The sequence below is a fragment of the Polypterus senegalus genome, chromosome 2 (assembly GCF_016835505.1).
Source record: "Polypterus senegalus isolate Bchr_013 chromosome 2, ASM1683550v1, whole genome shotgun sequence".
In the NCBI taxonomy this organism is placed as follows: domain Eukaryota; kingdom Metazoa; phylum Chordata; class Cladistia; order Polypteriformes; family Polypteridae; genus Polypterus; species Polypterus senegalus.
The window spans coordinates 211,797,859-211,820,472 of record NC_053155.1 but is presented as its reverse complement, the minus strand read 5'-3'; positions in this window follow the sequence as shown (position 1 = coordinate 211,820,472).

Genomic DNA, 22,614 nt, shown 5'->3' with positions numbered 1-22,614 from the left:
ATCGTCGACCGAGCGAGAGGATCTATCATGTTAACTTGTTAAAGCCATGGAAGGAGCGGGAGGAAACTCCCGAAACACATAGATCCCTCTCCCTGTTCGCTAGCACGGTTGCCCTTAACCTCGGCGACGAGCTAACGCCCATACAACGGCAGGAGATTACCCAGGCCATCTTCGCCATCCCCGAGGTGGTGAGCGAGTCCCCAGGTCGGACTGCGCTGATTGCCCACGATATAGTCACAGAGCCGGAGTAGTCGTCCGGGAGAGGCCATACAGACTCCGGAGGCAAAACGCCGAGGTGGAACTGGAGGTACAGCGGATGCTGGACTCGGACATCATCGAGGAGAGCCACAGTCCCTGGTCCAGCCCAATTGTCCTCGTTCCTAAGCCGGACGGGTCTTGGAGATTCTGTAACGACTTTAGACGCCTGAACCAGGTCTCCAAGTTCGAAGCCTACCCTATGCCCCGCATTGACGACCTCCTCGAGCGGCTGGGTGCGGCTCGATATCTGACTACTCTTGATATGACAAAAGGGTATTGGCAAATTCCCTTAACGGCTTCTGCAAAAGAAAAAACTGCCTTTAGCACCCCTAGCGGACACTGGCAATACAAGGTCCTCCCATTTGGGCTGCACGGGCCCCCTCCGACCTTTCAACGTCTGGTGGATAGAGTGCTGAAGCCCCACCAGTCCTATAGTGCCGCCTACCTGGATGACGTCGTCATCTATTCCGGCACCTGGGAGGAATTGCAGCTCTCGGCTGTCCTCGCGACACTGGCTAAAGCCGGCCTCCGTATTAACCCCCGTAAGTGTTTCTTTGGCTTAAAGGAGGCCAAGTATTTAGGCTACCTTGTGGGACGAGGACAGGTGAGGCCCCAGTGTTCCAAAGTCAAAGACATCCTGGAATGGCCCGTCCGAATACCAAGAGACAGGTGCAAGCTTTCTTGGGGCTAGCGGGTACTACCGCCGTTCGTGCCCGTTTCTCCGAAAGGGCAGCACCCTTGACTAGTTTGACAAAGAAGGCGCTCCCTGCATGTGGTATGGGACGACAGAGCAGAACACGCATTTAGTGACCTAAAACAGGCCCTTACGTCGGCACCGGTATTGCGGACCCCAGATTTTGGGCTACCCTTTATCCTCCAGACCGACGCTTCGGACACAGGCCTCGGCGCCGTGTTGAGCCAAAGCGTTGATGGTGTCGAACACCCCGTGATGTACCTAAGCCGGAAATTGTTGGACCGAGAGACCAGGTACGCGGCGGTGGAGAGGGAAGCCCTGGCCATTAAGTGGGCCGTGACTTATCTCCGGTATTATCTGTTGGGTCGCGAATTCACTCTGGTGACTGATCACGCTGCGCTTCAGTGGATGTCCCTTCACAAGGAGTCGAATCCGCGGGTCACCAGGTGGTTCCTGGACTTGCAGCCCTATAAGTTCACGGTCACTTATCGCCGCGCGCCTTCAGGCCAACGCCGATGCCCTCTCCCGCATCCACGACCTCTCGGTTAGGTCCGCCCGACCGGATGGTCTTGGGCTGAGGGGGGGGTCGTGTCACGCATGGGCGAGTAGGAGGCCGCGGACCCGAAATTACTTCGAAGGACGTTTGACGCTAGGGAATGGCGGGGTACTAACCTTTCTGCTTTCTCTTTCAGGAAAAAAGACGCTCCGCCACCATAACCTGACCGCACCGCGTCCACTTCCGCCCTTCCTCCGCCATCTTCCCTGACGTCACGGATCCCGTCATCCCTCACGCCTCCTTCCCAGCAGTCCTCCACTTCCGGCTCCTCCTGTATAAAATGGCGCGCGGCGTGTACAGACGTCGGCGCATAAGCAAATGTTTTGTTTGTATTCTGACCTGAGTTTTTTTGTAAAAAAGTATTTTCGTTACGACAGTATACGGGGCCGGAAACCCCAACCCTTCATGCTGTGTTGTCTTTACTTTTACAACAGTATATGTGGATGGTTCCCCAACCCTTAATCTGTGTCTTTGGTCTATTTTTATACATATATATCCATCCATTTTCCAACCCGCTGAATCCGAATACAGGGTCACGGGGGTCTGCTGGAGCCAATCCCAGCCAACACAGGGCACAAGGCAGGAAACAAACCCTGGGCAGGGTGCAAGCCCACCGCAGGGCACACACACACAACCCACCCACACACTAGGGACAATTTAGGATGGCCAATGCACCTAACCTGCATGTCTTTGGACTGTGGGATGAAACTGAAGGAAATCCATACAGACACAGGGAGAACATGCAAACTCCACACAGGGAGGACCAGGAAATTGAACCCTGGTCTCCTAACTAAGAAGTAGCAGCGCCACCCACTGTGCCACTGTGCTGCCATATATGTACAATATATATATACAGTATACTGTATCTGCAGAAAGAATGGAATAATTGCCCAAATCCAGGTGTACAATGCTTGGAGAGACCTACCCAGGAAGATTTGAAGCTATAATTGCTGTCAAAGGGGCTTATACAAAGTACTGAATTAAGGGTCTAGAAAATTAGATGAATGAGAGATTCCAGTCTGATAGGTAAACATGGCAAATGTATCCATTTGCATATATATTTCTATATATATATATGGCAGCCATCCTTAGTTGCAGCGTTGCCTTGGATTCCCAATGGACTTTATGAGAGTTGCAGTTTGTCACAGCCCTTTTGTGTTCTGTAGATGCCACCAGGGGGTGCTGCAGGGATTGCAGAGTCGTTCTTGGTTGTGCTGTCGCCTTGCCCAGAAGTGCTTCTGGACCACGCTGATAGGCCACCAGAAGTACTCCTGGGTACTAGATAAAAAAGCCCCCTGCCACTGCTCCACGACCCAGAATCGGGAGGGAGAAGACAATGTTTGCTGGAAGGAGTGGAGGCGGATGAGTGACAGAGAGAAAAAGGAAGAAGAAGAGCGTGTTATGTACTCTTTATAAGCTAGACAGTGCTTTGTGAAGTTCAGGTGGAAAACAGTTTGTGAAGCATTTCCCAGAAGAAATAAAATGGGTTTGTGTCTGAAAGAACTTGTTTCTGCATCTGTCTGTGTCAGGTTTGGGGAGCTGGCACACCCCTCGCAGGCCACAATATATACAGTATGTGTGTGTGTGTGTGTATGTGTATATATGACCATGCATTAAAAAACACATTTTGCAAAGACATAAAAAAGAAGATGATGACTAATGTTCTGTCCTAGTAGTGGACTACAAACATTCTTTGACTCTTTGGAAGAGGACGGAAGTCAGATGAACCGGAAGTGCTTGGATAGCTATAAAAAATAAACTCTGTGCATAATCTCTGTAGTTCTCTTCAGTGACACATTATAGAACAAATTTTAAGGCAGGATCGCTTCTACCAGTTGTACCTGTTTATAACTATACATTCTGATCTTCTTTAACCTATTTACTTTATCTTGATGCAATAAAAGCTAGTTTGATTATGATACAGGTAGTACGTTTTTGTTTTATGAATATTTTTTATGGAATTTATCTCTTGATGATCTCCATGGGAATAGATGCTTTCTATTATAGGTTTATGGAGTCATTACTGTCAAGAGTACAGATTAAGTATTTCAGGTAAGGAATTGAACATAGTTATTCAGAAAATACATTCTTCTTTTTCAATTTGGGCAAATCTACTATATAAAAAAATGCTAAGGACAGCATGTGTGTCCTGCCTTCACAGCTGACTGGCCAGTTTGTCTTTGGTTGACATGATCAATAGAAGAAGTGTGAGTGTGAGAAACACAAGGAGGGGTAAATGTGTAGGAGACGTGCTAAGAGTAGCCCTCACAGATAAAAAAACGCAGACAGGAGATGAAATGACAGTCTGAATAGAGGTTCAGACACATATAGAGGAAAAGTACTAAATGTACACGTAGGACAATAAAAACAAATATTTTAAAATGTATTCAGTTAAAGTGACTAATATAATATTCAGCAAAAATTTTACATGAGGTGCAAATATCTTGTTTAAAACAATGTGAATGCTGTCAACAAGTGTCTGCCTCTCTAGGTCATATGTTTTAAGAGTGCTCTACCACTCAGACCATTTTGGCATCCATTTTTTTACACATCTTTTGGTCTATCTTAGGTTTAAAATCTATCCCTGTCCCTTAATAGCAATATTTAGAATAACACCAGATGAGATTATATTATTAATAAATATAAATAAATTTAAAAAACAGCGAATCCCCAAACACACAAAAACCTCTTGCTTAGATACTGGAGAGCAGGCATGCAGGTGGCAGTAAAATGGTCAGAACTGTCCAGATGTACATTTGAACACATCTGAATTCAGCAGATCCAGCTTGTTGTGTCCTTAAATGGAACATGCCATTAGAGGTTTGTTCAGAATAACTCACTGTTAGAGTCTTGATATCAGAGTGAATCATTTCAGTTGCTGAGTTTAAATATAAACATCAGTCTCCTCCTTCACAATAATGTGGATGAATTCAGTCAGCATTTCAAAGTCTGGACCACATATATTGGCTTTAACTGTAATGTGTTTGCATCTTATATGTCTCATTCACGCAAGTCTCCTGAATCTCTCTTGCTTTTTCCACTCTTTCTGGTTACATCAAATGAAATCCATACAGCCTTAAATAGCATCTGAAATAGGGGGTTTAAGCCGTTTGCAAGAAATGCCACGGAATCTGAACATGCTGTAACTCACAATGAGATGTGCTAAGGGTCCTAAACCAGAGTCCCAGAGAATGGAGACAAGTGACTGTACAGGATGGCTGAGGCTCCTGTAAATGCAGTTTGAACTTATCTGGTATGTCTTGAACAGAAGACTCTGTTACTATATTACTATATTCTAGTAACAGCCTGAATAAGCTTCATTATTCTTTTTAGTGCTGAGCAGGTGTCATGTTAGGATGTAATGCAGCCAGTAAGCATTGAAATCCACTGTTCTTCTATACTTCTTGGTTAGCATAAATAGAGAAAGCTGAGCTCACCTAAGACATGTAAGGAAGTAAAGTGAATTTTAAGTCATTGTGAATATACAATAAATGGTAGCTAGTCAGAATATCTATCTGTAGGAACACTGACATTGCATCTTTCTTGAAGCACATGTAAATTAAAGAGTTAGGTATCAGTAAACATTAACTCCCAAAATACGTTTCTATTGCAAATCACATTCCAGGGGTACAGAACAGAGGTTTCTGGTGAATTCAGATTTGTTTCTGTTCCTCACTTTTATTGTTATTATAAATGAAAACTTACTCAGTGCTTATTTGGCTTCTCACTGCCTGCTATGCAGCTTAGGTTTGAATGACATATATTATAACCAAGGGGGGACCCCAGCCTTGTCTTGTACTTACTCCGGTGTCTGTATCTCTCTGCTGTAGTCCAAAGATCTTCCCCTGGCACTGCATTTAAAAGACAGTATTCCCACTGTGCTTCCTAGTTAGCTCTGACTATCTGAGGGTTAATTTTAATGAATCCAATTTGTTTTGTCCATTAAAGTAGGTGTCAGCTTGTGCAAATCAATATTACACTGTCCAGAAAAATTACTTTCTGCAAAAGAGATACATCTTGTGTAAAAACTTTAAACACAGCTTTACACTAAGGTTCAAGTAAAACCAAATTTATAGAAAAGGATACAGTAAATTATTGTCTCCACTGTTGAAAAAGTGTGTAAGTATTGTGAATAAATTAATTTGTTTAAACGTTTTAGTTTCTTATATCAATATACTGTGCCAAAATTATGAAATAAAAAGAGTATATTTTCTAGCAAAGTAAGGATGCACTTCAGTCAAGCCGTCTGTTAGACAGTCATATAGTTTGTTTCAAGCTATATATATATATACTGCTCAAAAATCAGAGTATAGCATCAAGTCAATGAAACTTCTGGGATATTGATCTGGTCAGTTAAGTAGCAGAGGAGGTTTTTAATAAGTTTCAGCTGCTTTGGTGTTCATGAAATTAACAACAGATGCACTAGAGGGGCAACAATGAGACGACCCCCAAAACAGGAATGGAGGCCACTGACATTTTTCCCCCCTCATTTTTTCTGACTGTTTTCACTAGTTTTGTATTTGGCTATAGTCAGTGTCACTACTGGTAGCATTAGGTTATACCTTCACCCTACAGAGGTTGCACAGGTAGTCCAAATTCTCCAGGATGGCACCATCCCACTCTAGTCACTATATATATATATATATATATATATATATATATATATATATATATATATATATATATATATAGTGGTGTTAAAAACTATTTGCCCCCTTCCTGATTTCTTATTCTTTTGCATGTTTGTCACACAAAATGTTTCTGATCATCAAACACATTTAACCATTAGTCAAATATAACACAAGTAAACACAAAATGCAGTTTTTAAATGATGGTTTTATTATTTAGGGAGAAAAAAAATCCAAACCTACATGGCCCTGTGTGAAAAAGTAATTGCCCCCTTGTTAAAAAATAACCTAACTGTGGTGTATCACACCTGAGTTCAATTTTCATAGCCACCCCCAGGCCTGATTACTGCCACACTTGTTTCAATCAAGAAATCACTTAAATAGGAGCTGCCGGACACAGAGAAGCATTATCCACAAATGGCAAAAACATGGAACAGTGGTGAACCTTCCCAGGAGTGGCCGGCCGACCAAAATTACCCCAAGAGCGCAGAGACGACTCATCCGAGAGGTCACAAAAGACCCCAGGACAACGTCTAAAGAACTGCAGGCCTCACTTGCCTCAATTAAGGTCAGTGCTCACGACTCCACCATAAGAAAGAGACTGGGCAAAAACGGCCTGCATGGCAGATTTCCAAGACGCAAACCACTGTTAAGCAAAAAGAACATTAGGGCTCTTCTCAATTTTGCTAAGAAACATCTCAATGATTGCCAAGACTTTTGGGAAAATACCTTGTGGACTGATGAGACAAAAGTTGAACTTTTTGAAAGGCAAATGTCCCGTTACATCTGTCGTAAAAGGAACACAGCATTTCAGAAAAAGAACATAATACCAACAGTAAAATATGGTGGTGGTAGTGTGATGGTCTGGGGTTGTTTTGCTGCTTCAGGACCTGGAAGGCTTGCTGTGATAGATGGAACCATGAATTCTACTGTCTACCAAAAATCCTGAAGGAGAATGTCCGGCCATCTGTTCGTCAACTCAAGCTCAAGAGATCTTGGGTGCTGCAACAGGACAATGACCCAAAACACACCAGCAAATCCACCTCTGAATGGCTGAAGACAAACAAAATGAAGACTTTGGAGTGGCCTAGTCAAAGTCCTGACCTGAATCCAATTGAGATGCTATGGCATGACCTTAAAAAGGCGGTTCATGCTAGAAAACCCTCAAATAAAGCTGAATTACAACAATTCTGCAAAGATGAGTGGGCCAAAATTCCTCCAGAGCTGCAAAAGACTCATTGCAAGTTATCGCAAACGCTTGATTGCAGTTATTGCTGCTAAGGGTGGCCTAACCAGTTATTAGGTTCAGGGGGCAATTACTTTTTCACACAGGGCCATCTAGGTTTGGATTTTTTTCTCCCTAAATAATAAAAACCATCATTTAAAAACTGCATTTTGTGTTTACTTGTGTTATATTTGACTAATGGTTAAATGTGTTTGATGATCAGAAACATTTTGTGTGACAAACATGCAAAAGAATAAGAAATCACACCACTGTATATATACATATATATATATTTTTTAATTTATTTCTTTTTTCTTTTAAAGCATAAGAAACAAGTGATACAGACAATATAGCTTGGTTGCTCACAAAACCTTTGACTGGAATAACAGCAGAAGAAACTGAAATACTTTCAAGAAGTGTCATTCTCCGAAAGTGTGGGAGTGTTGGGTGGTGAAAGAAGCCATCCTACAGTTGGTGCAGATGAATTATTACACTGATAAAACCTTAGAATAAGAGCTTCTTGGAAAATTTTCTAAATGCTTTTGCTTTCAGACAAGGGTCAGCATTGAATAGCTTACTCTTTTTCCAGATTCGACTTAAGTATGGGGAGGTGCAGAAGTGACATCCCTTTCCTTACATGCAAAGGAAGGGTGATGCTTGAGCACAGTGGTGGCAGGGCTTGAAAGCAGTAAGCGTGCTGGGGAATACATTTGCATTTAAAACATCAAAGGGTCTGTATGGATTTACGCTGTATAACCTAGACTCTTTTTTTACATCCTGTAGCTTGTGTCTGGTTGTAAGTTTCCTGTAACCATGAAGATCCAAATGGAGTCCACGTGGTGAAGTGAAATGATGTGCACCTCTGGCATAGTCCAGAGTAATATACAATAAAAGGGCTTATGGTAAAATTAGTGTGGGTTGACATCATTCCTGAATAGCATCAGAAGTTAATGATAAATCTGATTGGGTGAAAGTAATTGTTATTAGGTGAAACATTTGATACACTTACCATAAATTACTACATACCAGACAAACTCTCAAAGGTCAGAAGTTAGCAAACGCCTTCTTATACAAACAATCAGATAAATTAATGAAGGTGATAGTGTTTTATTATGAAGCATTTTGATATTACTTGCCTAGACTTCCAGAAAGGTTTTGATGAAGTACTGCCAACTTAGAGATTCAGGTAGCACTGCAATTATGTATGACAATGTATCATGTATGATATATGGATGTTTATCAGAATTATTGGATTTTAAAAGTGATGTTTCAGAAATGTTGTTATTGGGATCACTATTCATTTTAATTAAAATAATCGATTTCCTTACCAAGACAGCCAACTAATTAGTTAAATTTATAGTAGACACTGAAGTATGTAGCTTAGCAATATGATGCTGTCAGCAAAATACCTACAAATAGACCTGGACTTCATCCAGGTTTAAGCAGATATAGCAAAATCATTCTAAAGCTACAAATGTATAACAATTAGGTAGTAAAATACTGTAGTTTGAGAAATTATCTAGTTTATTATTTGTTTGCAAAAATGACACTTTACAGGAAAGACTTAAAAGTCAATGTGAACACAACCCGACAGAGTATAAAAGTGAATAAAAATGTTGTATGGAGTATAAGTCAACACAGTTTATGAATAAGATTTAGATGTTAAAAGATTAAGGATTAGAAATGCTGAATATAATCTAAGGTGTAACTAAAGTGAATACCAGAGTTGTAGAAAAAAATCATTATTTACATTAACATCATACACTTCCTCAGATCAAACTTGGAAGAATATTAACGAAGACATAAACTGTGAGATCCAACAGATAAGACACAAGAACAGTCCTTTCAATGAGGATCCAATAAGTACTAACTCTTCAGTCATACTAATGCACAAAAGAATATAAAGAATATAAAGGATCTTTAATTTGCAGAAAGACACAGACAGCTTAGGAGCTCCGCCTAGGGGGTTTCTTTTGATTTTTAGAATGGAGATATCTGCCAAGATAAACCACTGCTGATTTTTATCAAGCATCCCTGAATTACTCCTAGGAATTGGAGTAAATGCCTGAATTAGATAACAATTTGCCCTACCACAAAGTAGGGTATGAGAGGTAGTTATGAAGCATCCTACACCTGTTCCCAGTGAAGAGAAGTTTACATTTGGGAATGAATGACATCCTGATTTTATGGTAGCTTGAACTATAAAGAAGTAGTCATTACAAAGTCCTTTAGTTTCCTTGGAAATCATCATGACGCTTTGTAGTTTTCTGATTCTTACATTATGACTTCACAAAGATAAAGATGACGATAATAATAATAATAACAATAATATTCAAAGGGACATGATTGTACTTAAATAAAACGTTTGTAGCAATCTCCTTAAGCGTTCTGGAATTATGCATTGAACCAGGCCATTTCCCAACAACATCAAGGATAATGCTGTAACCAGCACTGAGATGGAAAACTAAAGCACATACCAAATGACACTTAGAGTTCCAGAAGAATTTCCTTTCTGCTATTATGGCATTGGATAACACCTTGTAAAATTTCAATTACTGAAACTAGCCATAACCATTCTTTCACTGTTTCTGAAGTCGAGTTCACTCTTGTACTGTTCTCAGTCTTCTTCCAGCATCTAATATCATGCCACTCTCCACGATCTCCCATATTCTGTAAAGCTCTATTTATCCAATGTCCCAGGGGTCACCACCTGCCTTGATGAACCTTCCCAAGCTTGTAAAATATAACACAACTATTCCAGGAGGTACTGTAATGCAGAACTAAGCATACTTGTGTGACAATTTTGGTGTCAATCTCTCATCAAGCCCCATCTATCTTTAGAGTAATACACTGGCTACTACAATACAGCTTGCATCTATGACAATCTGTGTGTTGATACTGTGATTTTGTTAAGTAGGCTAAATGTGGATATGGCCCTTATGGTCCGCATTGCCGGCAGTAAGTCAAACCCGTTTCCAGTGAGAGTTGGACACCGCCAGGGCTGCCCTTTGTCATCGATTCTGTTCATAACTTTTATGGACAGAATTTATAGGCGCAGCCAGGGCGTTGAGGGGGTCTGGTTTGGTGGGCTCAGGATTGGGTCACTGCTTTTTGCAGATGATGTTGTCCTGTTTGCTTCATCAGGCCGTGATCTTCAGCTCTCTCTGGATCGGTTCACAGCTGTGTGTGAAGTGGCTGGGATGGGAATCAGAACCTCTAAATCCGAGACCGTGATCCTCAGCTGAAAAAGGGTGGAGTGCCCTCTCAGGGTTGGTAGCGAGATCCTGACCCAAGTGGATGAGTTCAAGTATCTCGGGTCTTGTTCACGAGTGAGGGAAGAATGGAGCATGGGATTGACAGGCGAATCGGTGCGGCGTATCAAGTGATGCGGGCTCTGAAGCGGTCTGTCGTCGTGAAAAAGGAGCTGAGCCGTAAGGCAAAGCTCTCAATTTACCAGTCGATCTATGTTCCTACCCTCACCTATGACCATGAGCTATGGGTAGTGACCGAAAGAACGAGATCGCGAATACAAGCGGCTGAAATGAGTTTCCTCTGCAGGGTGTCTGGGCTTTCCCTTAAAGATAGGATGAGAAGCTCAGTGATGCGGGAGGGGCTCAGAGTAGAGCTGCTGCTCGTTCGCAACGAGAGTCGGGCATCTGATCAGGATGCCTCCTGGACGCCTCCCTGGTGAGGTGTTCCGGGCATGTCTAACCGGGAGAAGGCCCCGGGGAAGACCCAGGACACGCTGTAGGGATTATGTCTCCCGGCTGGCCTGGGATTCCCCCAGAAGGGCTAGAAGAAGTGGCCGGGGAGAGGGAAGTCTGGGCATCTCTGCTCAAGCTGCTGCCCCCGCATCCCGATCTCGGATAAGTGGAAGATGATGGATGGAAGATTGTACTATCATACGTTATCTGCATATCTATGGGTACTGTTTAACATCATAACCTCATACCTTGGGCTTTTTCTTCTGAACCTGTTCAAGATTATATTCTAGGTTTATAGTATTTGGACTGTATTGACAATACATATTCCTTCTACACTGCTGCTTGGGGGCTGTGAAGTGTGGTCTAGCCTCCTTGGGGAGGTCAAAATGGGGAGCTGGGGGTTTGGGGAGGAGAGAAAGAGAGCAATCTATTTCTGATCTATCCTTTTCATCCTCACAATTGTCAACACAGCAATGTTAAATCTATCATATGTAATAATGCACAACCTTAATTTAAGATCATAAAATGACAACAAAAGTTCAGAAGCAATGTCTCTATGACTAAATAGTGAACTTTGTGAGCTGGATTGTCAAAGGTCTCCTTAACCAATTAAAGAGAAAGAAATTTACAGGAGACTCACTTAATCAGCAAGGATCAGTTTCGCTTGCAAAGAGACTAGACTGGCCAAATATTCCACTCTAGCTATACAAAGAAAAGTAGAGGTGTTGGAATCTTAATTCACAAAAAAAATTAATTTGTAGCATCAGATGTAGTGTCAGATCCTTAAGGGCAATATGTGTTGGTTACAAGTAATTTATTTAATTGTAAAATGATTTTGATAAATATCTACACACCTAATGCGGATGACAGAGACTTCACCAAAACATATTTGCATCCAATCCTAACTTGAGCACTCACAAAATTATAATGGCCGGAGACTTTAATTGTGTTTTAAATCCAGACCTGAACTGGTCTTCAGCTAAGGGGCGATAACATCTAATATTGCAAAAATAATCACACAGTTTTTAATTGATCATAATTTATCAGATCCATGAAGATTTCAAAATCCATACTTAAGAGCATATTCCTTCTTCTCACCAGTACATCACTGTTACTCAATAAATGATTATTTCTTTATAGATAAAAATTTCTTGCCCACGATCAAATCTTGCATATACAACACTTTTGTTATCTCTAACCATGCCCCTCTGATCGTGGAGCTCACATCACTATGCCCGACATACACAGCTCACAGCTGGCATCTTAACCTCCCGTCCTTAGCAGACGAGAACTATACAAAATTCATGTCCAAGAAAATTAATTTTTTTAGAGACAAATGCATCCTCAGAAATTTTTTCAGGAATAGTCTGGGAAACTCTGAAGACACTTTTAAGAGGACAGATTATCTCATATCTCTCCCACAAAAATAAATCCTAAACCAAGAAGGCCTCAGAGTTAATCAATGAAATTACCAGAATGAATCAAGAACACGCCAGGTCTCCAAATGAGGCACTTTTTAGGAAAAGACAGATTTTGCATCAGCACTCAACCTTTTGACAACAAAAGAAACAGAAAAACTAATTTTCAAATTGCAACATCATTAGTATGAGCATGAAGAGAAGACTAATAAGATCTTAGCTCAACAAATCCCCAAGCAGGAAATTTGCAATACAATATCAGTAAACACCAACACAGATGGAGACAGCAATATTTTATTATTATTATTATTATTATTATTATTATTATTATTATTATTATTATTATTATTGTTATTATTAGCAACATTTATTGAAGCCAGAAACAATAAAACTCTACCTCAAACTTTTTGCCAAGCATTAATTACCATTTTTTCTAAGAAAAGTAAGTACTTATTACCATGTTCATCATACAGACCAATTTCTCAATAATGATGTTAAGATACAGACAGAAGGATTGAGAAAATGCTCCTTTCGGTAATATCACAAGACAAAACCAGATTTCAGGACAGATATCAGACTGAGCTATTGCTAGATTTATCCTTTATCTATCTATCTATCTATGAAGCTCTTTGGAAGACATAGACACATAATGCATGGAAGACTTTTCAGGAATGTATTCCTTATGTTGTGAGCCAGAAGTGGTAAGCACAAGGATATTTCTTACTAATACCATTAACATGCTCACATTCAATTTACAGTTGTAATGATTTATCCAATATGTTCCTGGGTCATGCAAATTCTTACTTGAGTATTTTATTATGTTTTGTTATATGTTATCTGTAATTCTCTTATGTCTTTTTTCAATGAGAAAATCCAAAAGATACATCAGCACCTTGGTCCAGATCCTTTCTGTATTTCTTCTGAACTACACTCACCTATTCGCTCTTTCTCTTCTTTCCAGCTCCCCACTTCCTCTGAAATCTCAGATCTCATCTGCAAATCCAAGTCATCTACTTGTCAGCTGGACCCCCTGCCTACAGTTTTGGTTAAAGCCTGCCTCCCCTCTCTAGTCCCTCTTATTTCTGCCATCATTCACTCTTCTCTTACTACTGGTATTATTCCCTCATCTTTCAAAACTGTTGCTATAACCCCAATATTAAAAAAAACCTGGTTGTGATCCTACTAATTTCAATAATTTTTGCCCCATTTCTAACTTCCCCTTTATCTCCAAAATTCTTGAAAAAATGGTAGCTATCCAACTTCACACCCACTTGTCTCACAATAATCTATATGAGAAGTTCCAGTCTGGTTTTCGCCCCCTTCATAGTACAGAAATGACACTCGTTAAAATTACTAATGACCTCCTTATGGCTGCTGATTCTGGTCTATGATACTATTTGTCATACCACTCTCCTTAATAGATTATCTTTAATTGGCATTACTCACACTCCGCTTGATTCGTTTAGATCTTACCTTTCAGGCCGCACTCAGTTCATACAGCTTAAAACTTTCACATCCCAACCCACCGCTGTTACTTCTGGTGTGCCCCAAGGCTCTGTCCTGGGGCCTCTTCTTTTTATTATTTACCTTCTTCCCCTTGGTAATATTTTTCGCAAATATAACATTAATTTTCACTGTTATGCTGATGACACCCAGCTCTACCTTGCTGGTAAACCCACCTCCTCTTTTCCACCACCCTCACTTATTGACTGCATTTCTGAAATTAAATCCTGGTTCTCTTCAAATTTTCTTAAATTAAACAGTGACAAAACTGAGGTTCTCCTCATTGGTTCAAAATCATCAGTATCCAAAACCAATAATCTTTCTTTTATTATTGATAACTCTGTTGTTTCCCCATCATCTCAGGTCAAGAGTCTGGGTGTCATCCTCGACAGTACTCTATCTTTCCAATGTCACATTAATAACATCACCCGGTCTGCTTACTTCCACTTACGTAATATTAATCGCATTCGTCCCTCCCTCACTCCTCATACTACTGCCATTCTTGTTCATAGTCTTGTCACTTCCCGGCTGGACTACTGCAATTCACTCCTCTTTGGTCTCCCTAATAAATCTCTTTGTGGGCTCCACATTGAAAAAAAAGAATGCTGTGAAAGCTCATTATGGGAATCAAAAAATTGCTCGGCATACCTGTTTGTCTCGTCAGACATTAGATGAAAGGCAAAACCGTTAAAGAACAGCCTGAAGTAGTGAGTCCACCTGCAATTTGAGTCATTTTGTGAAGTTGGGTAGCCAGCTGGCCTCCCATGAATCAATGTCTGGGTGTTCTTCCCAGGCGAACCTTGCCATAAGTGCATCAGCTGTTCAGACGTGCTCAGCTTGGGGGCGATCAGCTGGGGTGTAATCAGGTGATGCTGGAACCTTACTTACGATCTCTGGATCACTTGCATCAAAATTGGAGTCCGAAAAGTCAGAGTCTGACTCAACGATAAAACACAAACTGTCATCCACTGAGTATTTTCCTTTGCACGTTCACTTCACTCTCTTGCCAGATGTTGATGCCGTTTTTGTTGTGTTTGCTCTTCACTACTTATGCACATGCAAGGATTAAACTTGAAGTCAACGAGTCTAACATTCCTTCTAGTAAAGAGAGTCTACCTATAATGTAACAGTAAGTTTTGATGACATTTCAGCTGATTATAGTCTTCTATCCCTAGATGTCGACTTTTGTCGACTTCAGCCCTCAGGGCTACATATTGACAAACATTGATATTCATCTTAAAAGACTGTCTTGTCATGTAGATGTATTCTGCAATAGCTACTGATATCTTAAATTATCATCCATCCATCCTTTAATCTATCATTTAATCTAATTCAAGGTTATGGTCTCAAATAAACAAACACCTGAGTTTTATTCCTATGTTTAAGTGTTACAAACAACTGCGACCTTTAATAACTGTCTTTTTTGAAGTATGCCCTTGATGTTTGCTTTCAAGCTTTAAATATATAACAATTGTGTGTATTTTGTGTTCTGTTCAATGTGCCTTATTGTGTGATTTATTTTCATTCTTAAAGAATCTTTGGATTCAGCTCACTTTTAAAGGAACTATATAAGTTAAACTAAGCTTTGAATACAAACATATTCCTTTTGACATTAATATGTGTAGCCTACCAAGGACCCCACCATCGGGTGTACACTAATTGATTTCTCCTCAAGAAAAGAGCCCCCACAAGCCCATTCAGCACCTTCCAAATACTTTCCCTTTAAAGAAAAGGATAAAAGGAATTTGTGCTGACATGCACTGGTGCAGTGCCTGTTTCCAACATGCTGGCAGATACATCTGCTTTTCCATAGAGACAGATTGTGTGCAGAATCACTCAAAGAAAGGCACTTCTTCTCTTAGTTATTTTTGAAAGAGCTCTCCAGACCCCTGCTGAAATGAAAATTCTGACATCTAAAAATTGCAGAAAGTATTTCAACTTTTAAAAGCCCTGAGTGAGATAGTGAATACTACAAGCTATTCAGTTTTAATATTAAATTAATTTCCTAGCATGAATGAGGCCCACATTTAGAACCTGCTGTGTTTAGTCCTCACAGAGGATTGGGCCCCACTACAGACTGGACACACACACAACCTATAACATATTCCTATAGCATTGCTGTTATTGACAGAAGTGCTGAAGATATGACAATACAGCTATCCCACACAATGATAAATGGGTCTGTAGTTTCCCCATAAAAGAGCCAGTGCATGTCAGAGCTCAGGACTTTATGGACCACTAGAGGGGCCCCAATACTGGCAATACTCCTGGTTGGAAGAGTCCTTTAGTTTTGGAACATTTAAATGGGATAAAAGTTTGAGTAAAGATTCATTTGTGGGAGGAAGAGGTCAATGGACACAGAGAGTGTGAAAGGTGGAAAATGAAACAAAGAGTGCTTTACAGAACTTGGACGAGTGGGCGTACCACTGTTGTTAACACCTTGTGAGGATTTGCTAATTCGGAGTAATAGAGAGTGAGAGGATTTGACAAGAAGATGGACGAACACCAAAAGGAGCAGGCAGAGTCATGGTCAGAAGAAAAGGAAACGGTCAATATATTGGAAGGACTATAAGAGAAAACTAACAAAAAAACACAAATACGAGAAATGAAGTGAAAAAACAAAACATAGGTCCTAACTCTAGTCTTCTTACAAGTGGAGTTTACCCTTTTCTAGTCTACGGAAAGGATGCAAACTAAGAAAAGGGGTCCAAAACATTGATGTTTTGCAGTAATGCACCACCATCTTATATAGGCAGGATATGATGATGCAATACATTATGTGGGTGCTGTCAGTCCCAGATTTTCACAAAATAGTGGTAAGCATCCAAAAACAAATTAGTGTTTCAACTATAACAACAAAAAATATAAACAATCACAAAGACAAAATAAAAAGTCAAAAATTTAAACCAAGTCCATCTCAGAATGCCAAACCACAGCCACACAGAGGGTTTAAAACTGTAACGAAAAGCATATACACTCCGCCTGAGGCTTGACAAATAAAGTGACCTATTGCTGATACATCCTGAACTCTTTGACATTTTTTTGACGTCATCTGAAATTCTGTTTTTGCTGCTGTTTTTTACTGGCATCTCTCCAGTAAAGTTTCTGATCTGTTTGTGTGCCAACTTTACAAATGTGTATCCACAAGGTGCAAATTGTGTCTTGTCTGAGATCACCAAAAACAAGTAAGGCTGCAAAGTTGTAGAGCAAATCATTTTTTCAAATAAATTAGTGACAATTCCATTTTTTTTGCTAAGGGAACTCCTTTAACTTTGTCTGTAAGTCATGATCTCAGTTTCCTTCTAATTTGGTATACTTTTGCAGTCCCTATATGTTTTTGTTTCTGTGGAAATGGCTATCAACTTCTGCATTAATTGACTCATCAGTAAAACGCATGCCCTTTTTAGAGCATGTCCTTTTGTGACTTACGTGCTTTCCATTCTTTCCCAGATGCTGGCTCATAATATATACCAGATAGATTAATGCAGACTGGCATCATAGCAGCATCAGCTTGTCTCTATTCTCTCTTCAAAGTGAGCACGTTTTTCTGTATATGTTGGCCTGTGACAGGACCACTGCTGCATCGACTTGGAAGGAAGAATACGCACGTCTTAAACATAACTAGAAAGAAAATGACATCTGCTACACCAAATTGTGTCAAAACATAGTCAGTTTCCATTATACTTTAAAATTTTATATTTATCTTTATAAAAAGAAATACATTGACCATTTAAATGATAATAAAATCTCCCTTAAAAATTCACAAGAAAACCTTTCACAACACATTCCTTATATTCATTGTAATGGATGGACCAATGTCCCAGTAGGGAGACCAGTATATAGGCCAGGAAGTGGAGGGGTACTGAGACAGATGGTGCACTGGGGCTGGCATCCTGGGAGCAATGGATTGAAATCCCTTACCCATTTAGGAGGCCAACATAGTGGATGGATAAACAGAATGGAGAAGCATCCTGAGAGTATGGAAGTTGTGGTCCCATAGGGCTGCTGAGTGAGGTTCTGTGGGGGACACCAAGGAGAGCTGTCAGGAAATGAGTGATTAGGATCCACCTGACTTGGAGGTGATTCCTGGAGACATTAGTTTGTCACTGGAAGTACTCATCGGTTGGGTTTTAAAGTGAGCCCTCCACTTTACCTAGGTTGTCAAAGTATGGATCTGGACAACACTTGCCTGGGAGGAGCTGAGGAAAGAGAAAAGGGTTGTGATGTGCTGCAATGAGAAAAAAGAAGTCTCTCCACTTCAGAACTTACAGGAGTTAAAGAAACTACTGCTAATGTTCTGGTAGACACAGGACATCTTCAGAGGACTTATAGAGTTTATGCCACAGTGGGCCAGAGGTGTTTTGGTAGCACATGGAAAAGCAACAACATATTAGGCAAGTAGTCATATTGTTTTTGGCTCATCTATATATTCAGTCAACTGGCATTTAAACAGTGCCTAACACAAGTGTTTCTTACCTTTTTGGGTGAGTGTAGTAGCCAATTTGTGTATTCTCACTATACTGCATATTTAGTGGACAGGTAACAAGTTACTGTCTGTATATTATACAATATATGTGGCCAGATTCAGAGCTTAGATTAGGTCTTTATCCATGTGATCCCTCTTTTTCAACTGTAAAATTTCATCTTTTATAAGTGAGGACCATCAGAATGCTCATTACAGTGTCGCATGCAATAGGCAAAACTATGCAGTTTCATATATTACGCCATTACCACAGTGCCACTGGTTCAGAAAGAAATACATTCCAAACTATCCTACCCTACACCATTATACTACTTCCATCAGAAACCTGATTTTATTTTGGAGGCCTTACATCTGATCACAGCTAGCCTTGTGCATGGTCTTTGAGCTGATTATGATTTAATGCATTATAACTCTCTTTCGGAAATATGTTAATTTAATTTAATTTTATATATTCTAATGTGATCTTTAACCTAAAAAAATATAAATAAAAATTAAATGTCAACACTTTATATTTGGCTATTAATACACAGTGACTATTGTGTCACTTGTCAATCAATGATCCTAGAGACTGTACCTCTGTCTTATTTCCTTTTTTCTTATATTTCCCTCAAGCAAAGCCAAACATGATCATGTGTAGCTCTTCCCTGTCTCTGCACCCATGCTTTTATTCATGTTGGCTAGTCATCAAATATATTTTATGCAGATATCCCTGAATTTGTCTGTTTCTCTGCACTGACACAGTTAAAATGGAAAGTTGAAAGGTTTATACAAATGAGGACTACAGGAAAATCCTTAAAATAATGATTGCTTTACTTTTACTTTATTCTTCACATTAGCCACACGTGTACTGTATTTCAAAATTAAAAATGATTTAATCATTCATTCTTACTAGTGTTCTATTTGGGTTGTCTACCACTTTGCACCAAAAGCTGTTAGGGTAAGATCTTTCTCGCTACTTTACTAAAATGGAAAATGTGAATTAAGAAAATGGATGGATTTAACAGCTAAATTTAAAACAATAGGAGATGTCCTCAAGTAAGTTGTAACAAAATTTGCCAACTAACTGATGCAAAATATGTCTTAATTGTTTCTCAGGCCATGCTGTAAAACAAAAAGCAAATCTGATTTAATTTCTGGCAGCTAAAAGAGCCGCTCTGTTTTACGAGTGTGTTTGTTCTCTTCATTTGCATGTGGATTTTCCACAGGGTACTCAGGTTTCCTCTCACATCGGAAGTCATGAAGGTCAGGTAGACTGGTGGCTCTCAATTAAATTGTTGTTAGTGGGCATGTGATGGAATTCTGTACAGGATTGGTGACCCATTCTGGATTGGCTTCTGCTTATTGTCAGGACGAGACACAGTAAGAAATCAGATGGATGAATTAGGAATTTCAATAATGTATCTTGATTTTCGAATGAACATAAGTACACAAAATGTGCACTAACCAGCGTTGGTCATGTTGCCTAACTTGTAAAATATAAACTTCATACATAGATTAACAGGCATGATGCAGAGGTCACAAAGCTGAAGGTGTGTGACCTTGAGCAAGTCACAAAACCTGTCAGTGTTCCAACTGTAAAACACAGATTATACTCTGCTCTTCTGATATGTAAGTCATGTTGAGTGGTGTGACAGACAGCTGGGGTCCTTGCCCAGTCGGGATGCCCTTCTAAAGAGAGAACTGGAGGAGAGGACATGTCAACAGTAGTACCTCTTCTGGGACACGAGAGGGCAGCCCCCCTGGTTTGTACAGGACAGCTCCGGAACCGCCACACCAGGAAGTGCTGCCAGAAGAGGATCTGAGTTGCCAGGCAGCACTTCTGCCACATCCGGAAGTGCTGCCGGAAGATGATCGGGGAGCACCTGGAGCACTTCCAGGTGCAGTATTAAAGAGGCAGCCTCACTCCATTCGGAGAGCCGGAGTCGGGAGGTGGAGGACAGAGCTTGTGAGGAGAGGAGTGAAGGCGGTCAAAGAGAAAGAAAAGAGAGAAGAAGGAAAGGGATTGAGAATTATTATTGGTAATTTGTGTACTGTGTGCTGTGCAGGAGAAGAATGTTAATAAACATGTGTGTGTTTTAGACATTGTGTGTCTCAGTGTCTGTCTGTAGCCGGGCTGATCTTCCATAGTGGAAACATCAAGAAACATCCATTTTGTCTTACAAAAGGGTAGAATACTGAGTTACACATTGAATTGTGCACTCATTTATGATAGAAAAAGAGGCATATTCATCTTTCACTTGTTTTCTGAAAATGCTTTGACACTTATATGGTCATGGGGCAGCATTGGGCGCAGCACAAGAATCAGCCTTGATCCTCGGAACTTCGGAAGCTGTCCCTTCAGCTGCTTGCGTGTGCGGCTCTGCTGGCATTTCAATGACTTGAACTGTGGTTTTGTTCTGCTATCAGGAGCAGGTATTGGATGTGTAAAGAAGGCAGATATACAAGTTGAAATAACCTCTCATAAGCAGAAAATTAATCATTTGTTGAGGCCATATTGAATGTTCTAAGATGGACAATTTAAAAAATTTTCCAACACTTTTTAAAATATTATTTTTCATATGTGACAAATATGTACAGTGTATATATCACAATAGAAATGTAACCATTAATCTTTTCCATCTTCCTAAGCTGTTTATCCAGGGCAGAGTCATAGACCTGCTGGAGCTTTTCCCAGCAGTCACTGGGCAAAAGACAAGAACAGCTCCTGAATAGGATGCTAGTGCAGACACACACACACACACACACACACACAGGTTAATTTAGTGACACCAGTTTACCTAACCTGCAAGTCTTTGGACTGTGGGAGGAAACTGGAGCCTCTGGGGGAACCCCACATGAACACGGGGAGAACATACAAACTCCATGCAGGGAGGACCTGGGACACAAGCCTTGATCTACTTACTGTGAGGCAGCAGCGTGACCACAGCACCACGGTCTCATCAACTTCCCTGATAAATGACTTGTTTCAGGCAAACAAATGGTGGATTGATGGATAGGCAGACATGATAACAATATTTTTTTATGAATGAACCTAAATATACAAAGTAAAGAAAACCCAAACCCTACACTATAAAGTTGTATTTTAGAAATATCTGTTCGCTCAACCGCACTGGACTTTTTCTTTGAGATTAACTCAAAGTTCAGACATTTGTGAGTATAGATCATCTTTAGTTAAAGCTTACTAACCATACATGTTTATGACTAGCAATGGGTGCAACTGCTATAAATAACATAGCGTGCCCTTGGAAGAATAACACATAAACAAAATGGCAACATGATAACGTCACAGAAATAGCTCTAACTAATTATTTAGGCTAAATCTCTGGAGCCGTGAAGCAACAGCATTCACCACTCTGTCACTATGCTGCTCTGTACACAACCTGTCAAAAATAAATGCATTCATAAGTAAGTTAAGTGACTGCATCAACTGCTCTTGCTCCAGATGCTAGCTGACTTGTCACTCCTTTTAATATATTTTTTCGCATCATTGATAGGATACAATTTCTGGAATCTTCTATGTGTTTTTTTTTTTTTTGTGCTCTGAATGTATACTAAATCTCACAGCTCTAATTATGCAAGAAAAGTGTCAGCTGTAATTGATCCTTTCATCCATGTTTCCATTTTCTGTGCCTGCATTATCAAATCCAGAGTTATGGTGACTGCAGCCCAGCAATTATTTAATATTATATTTACTTGGTGAGCAATGCAGCGTCTGTAAATATGGCAGAGATAGAGATCAGAAAATAGATGGCTGCATAGATAATTTTAATGACTGTATTTATTTCAGATAAGCTGCTTTATTATTTTTTTTTTTATTTCTCATTTTTGTGACACACGCACCTTTAGGAAAAGATATGTTTTGTTTAGCACTCCTCATACTTGGACGTTTCCGGAAAGGATGTTTAGAGTACATTGGCTAATTCACCCATTCCTCTGTGTGGAGTAAATGGATGCATGCTCTTGGCTAATTAAACCGGAGAGCTTTGCTTTGTCTTTACTTCAGGAAACAGACGAGGGCAAATATAGAATGAGCCATGCAGCTGAAAGGTCAAAGATCATCATCATCAAGGGTGGCAGCTTCCCCTTTCTATTCAGGTTGCTATTCCAAGTACAAATTAACTCCAAATAAAGCAACCTTGTAATTT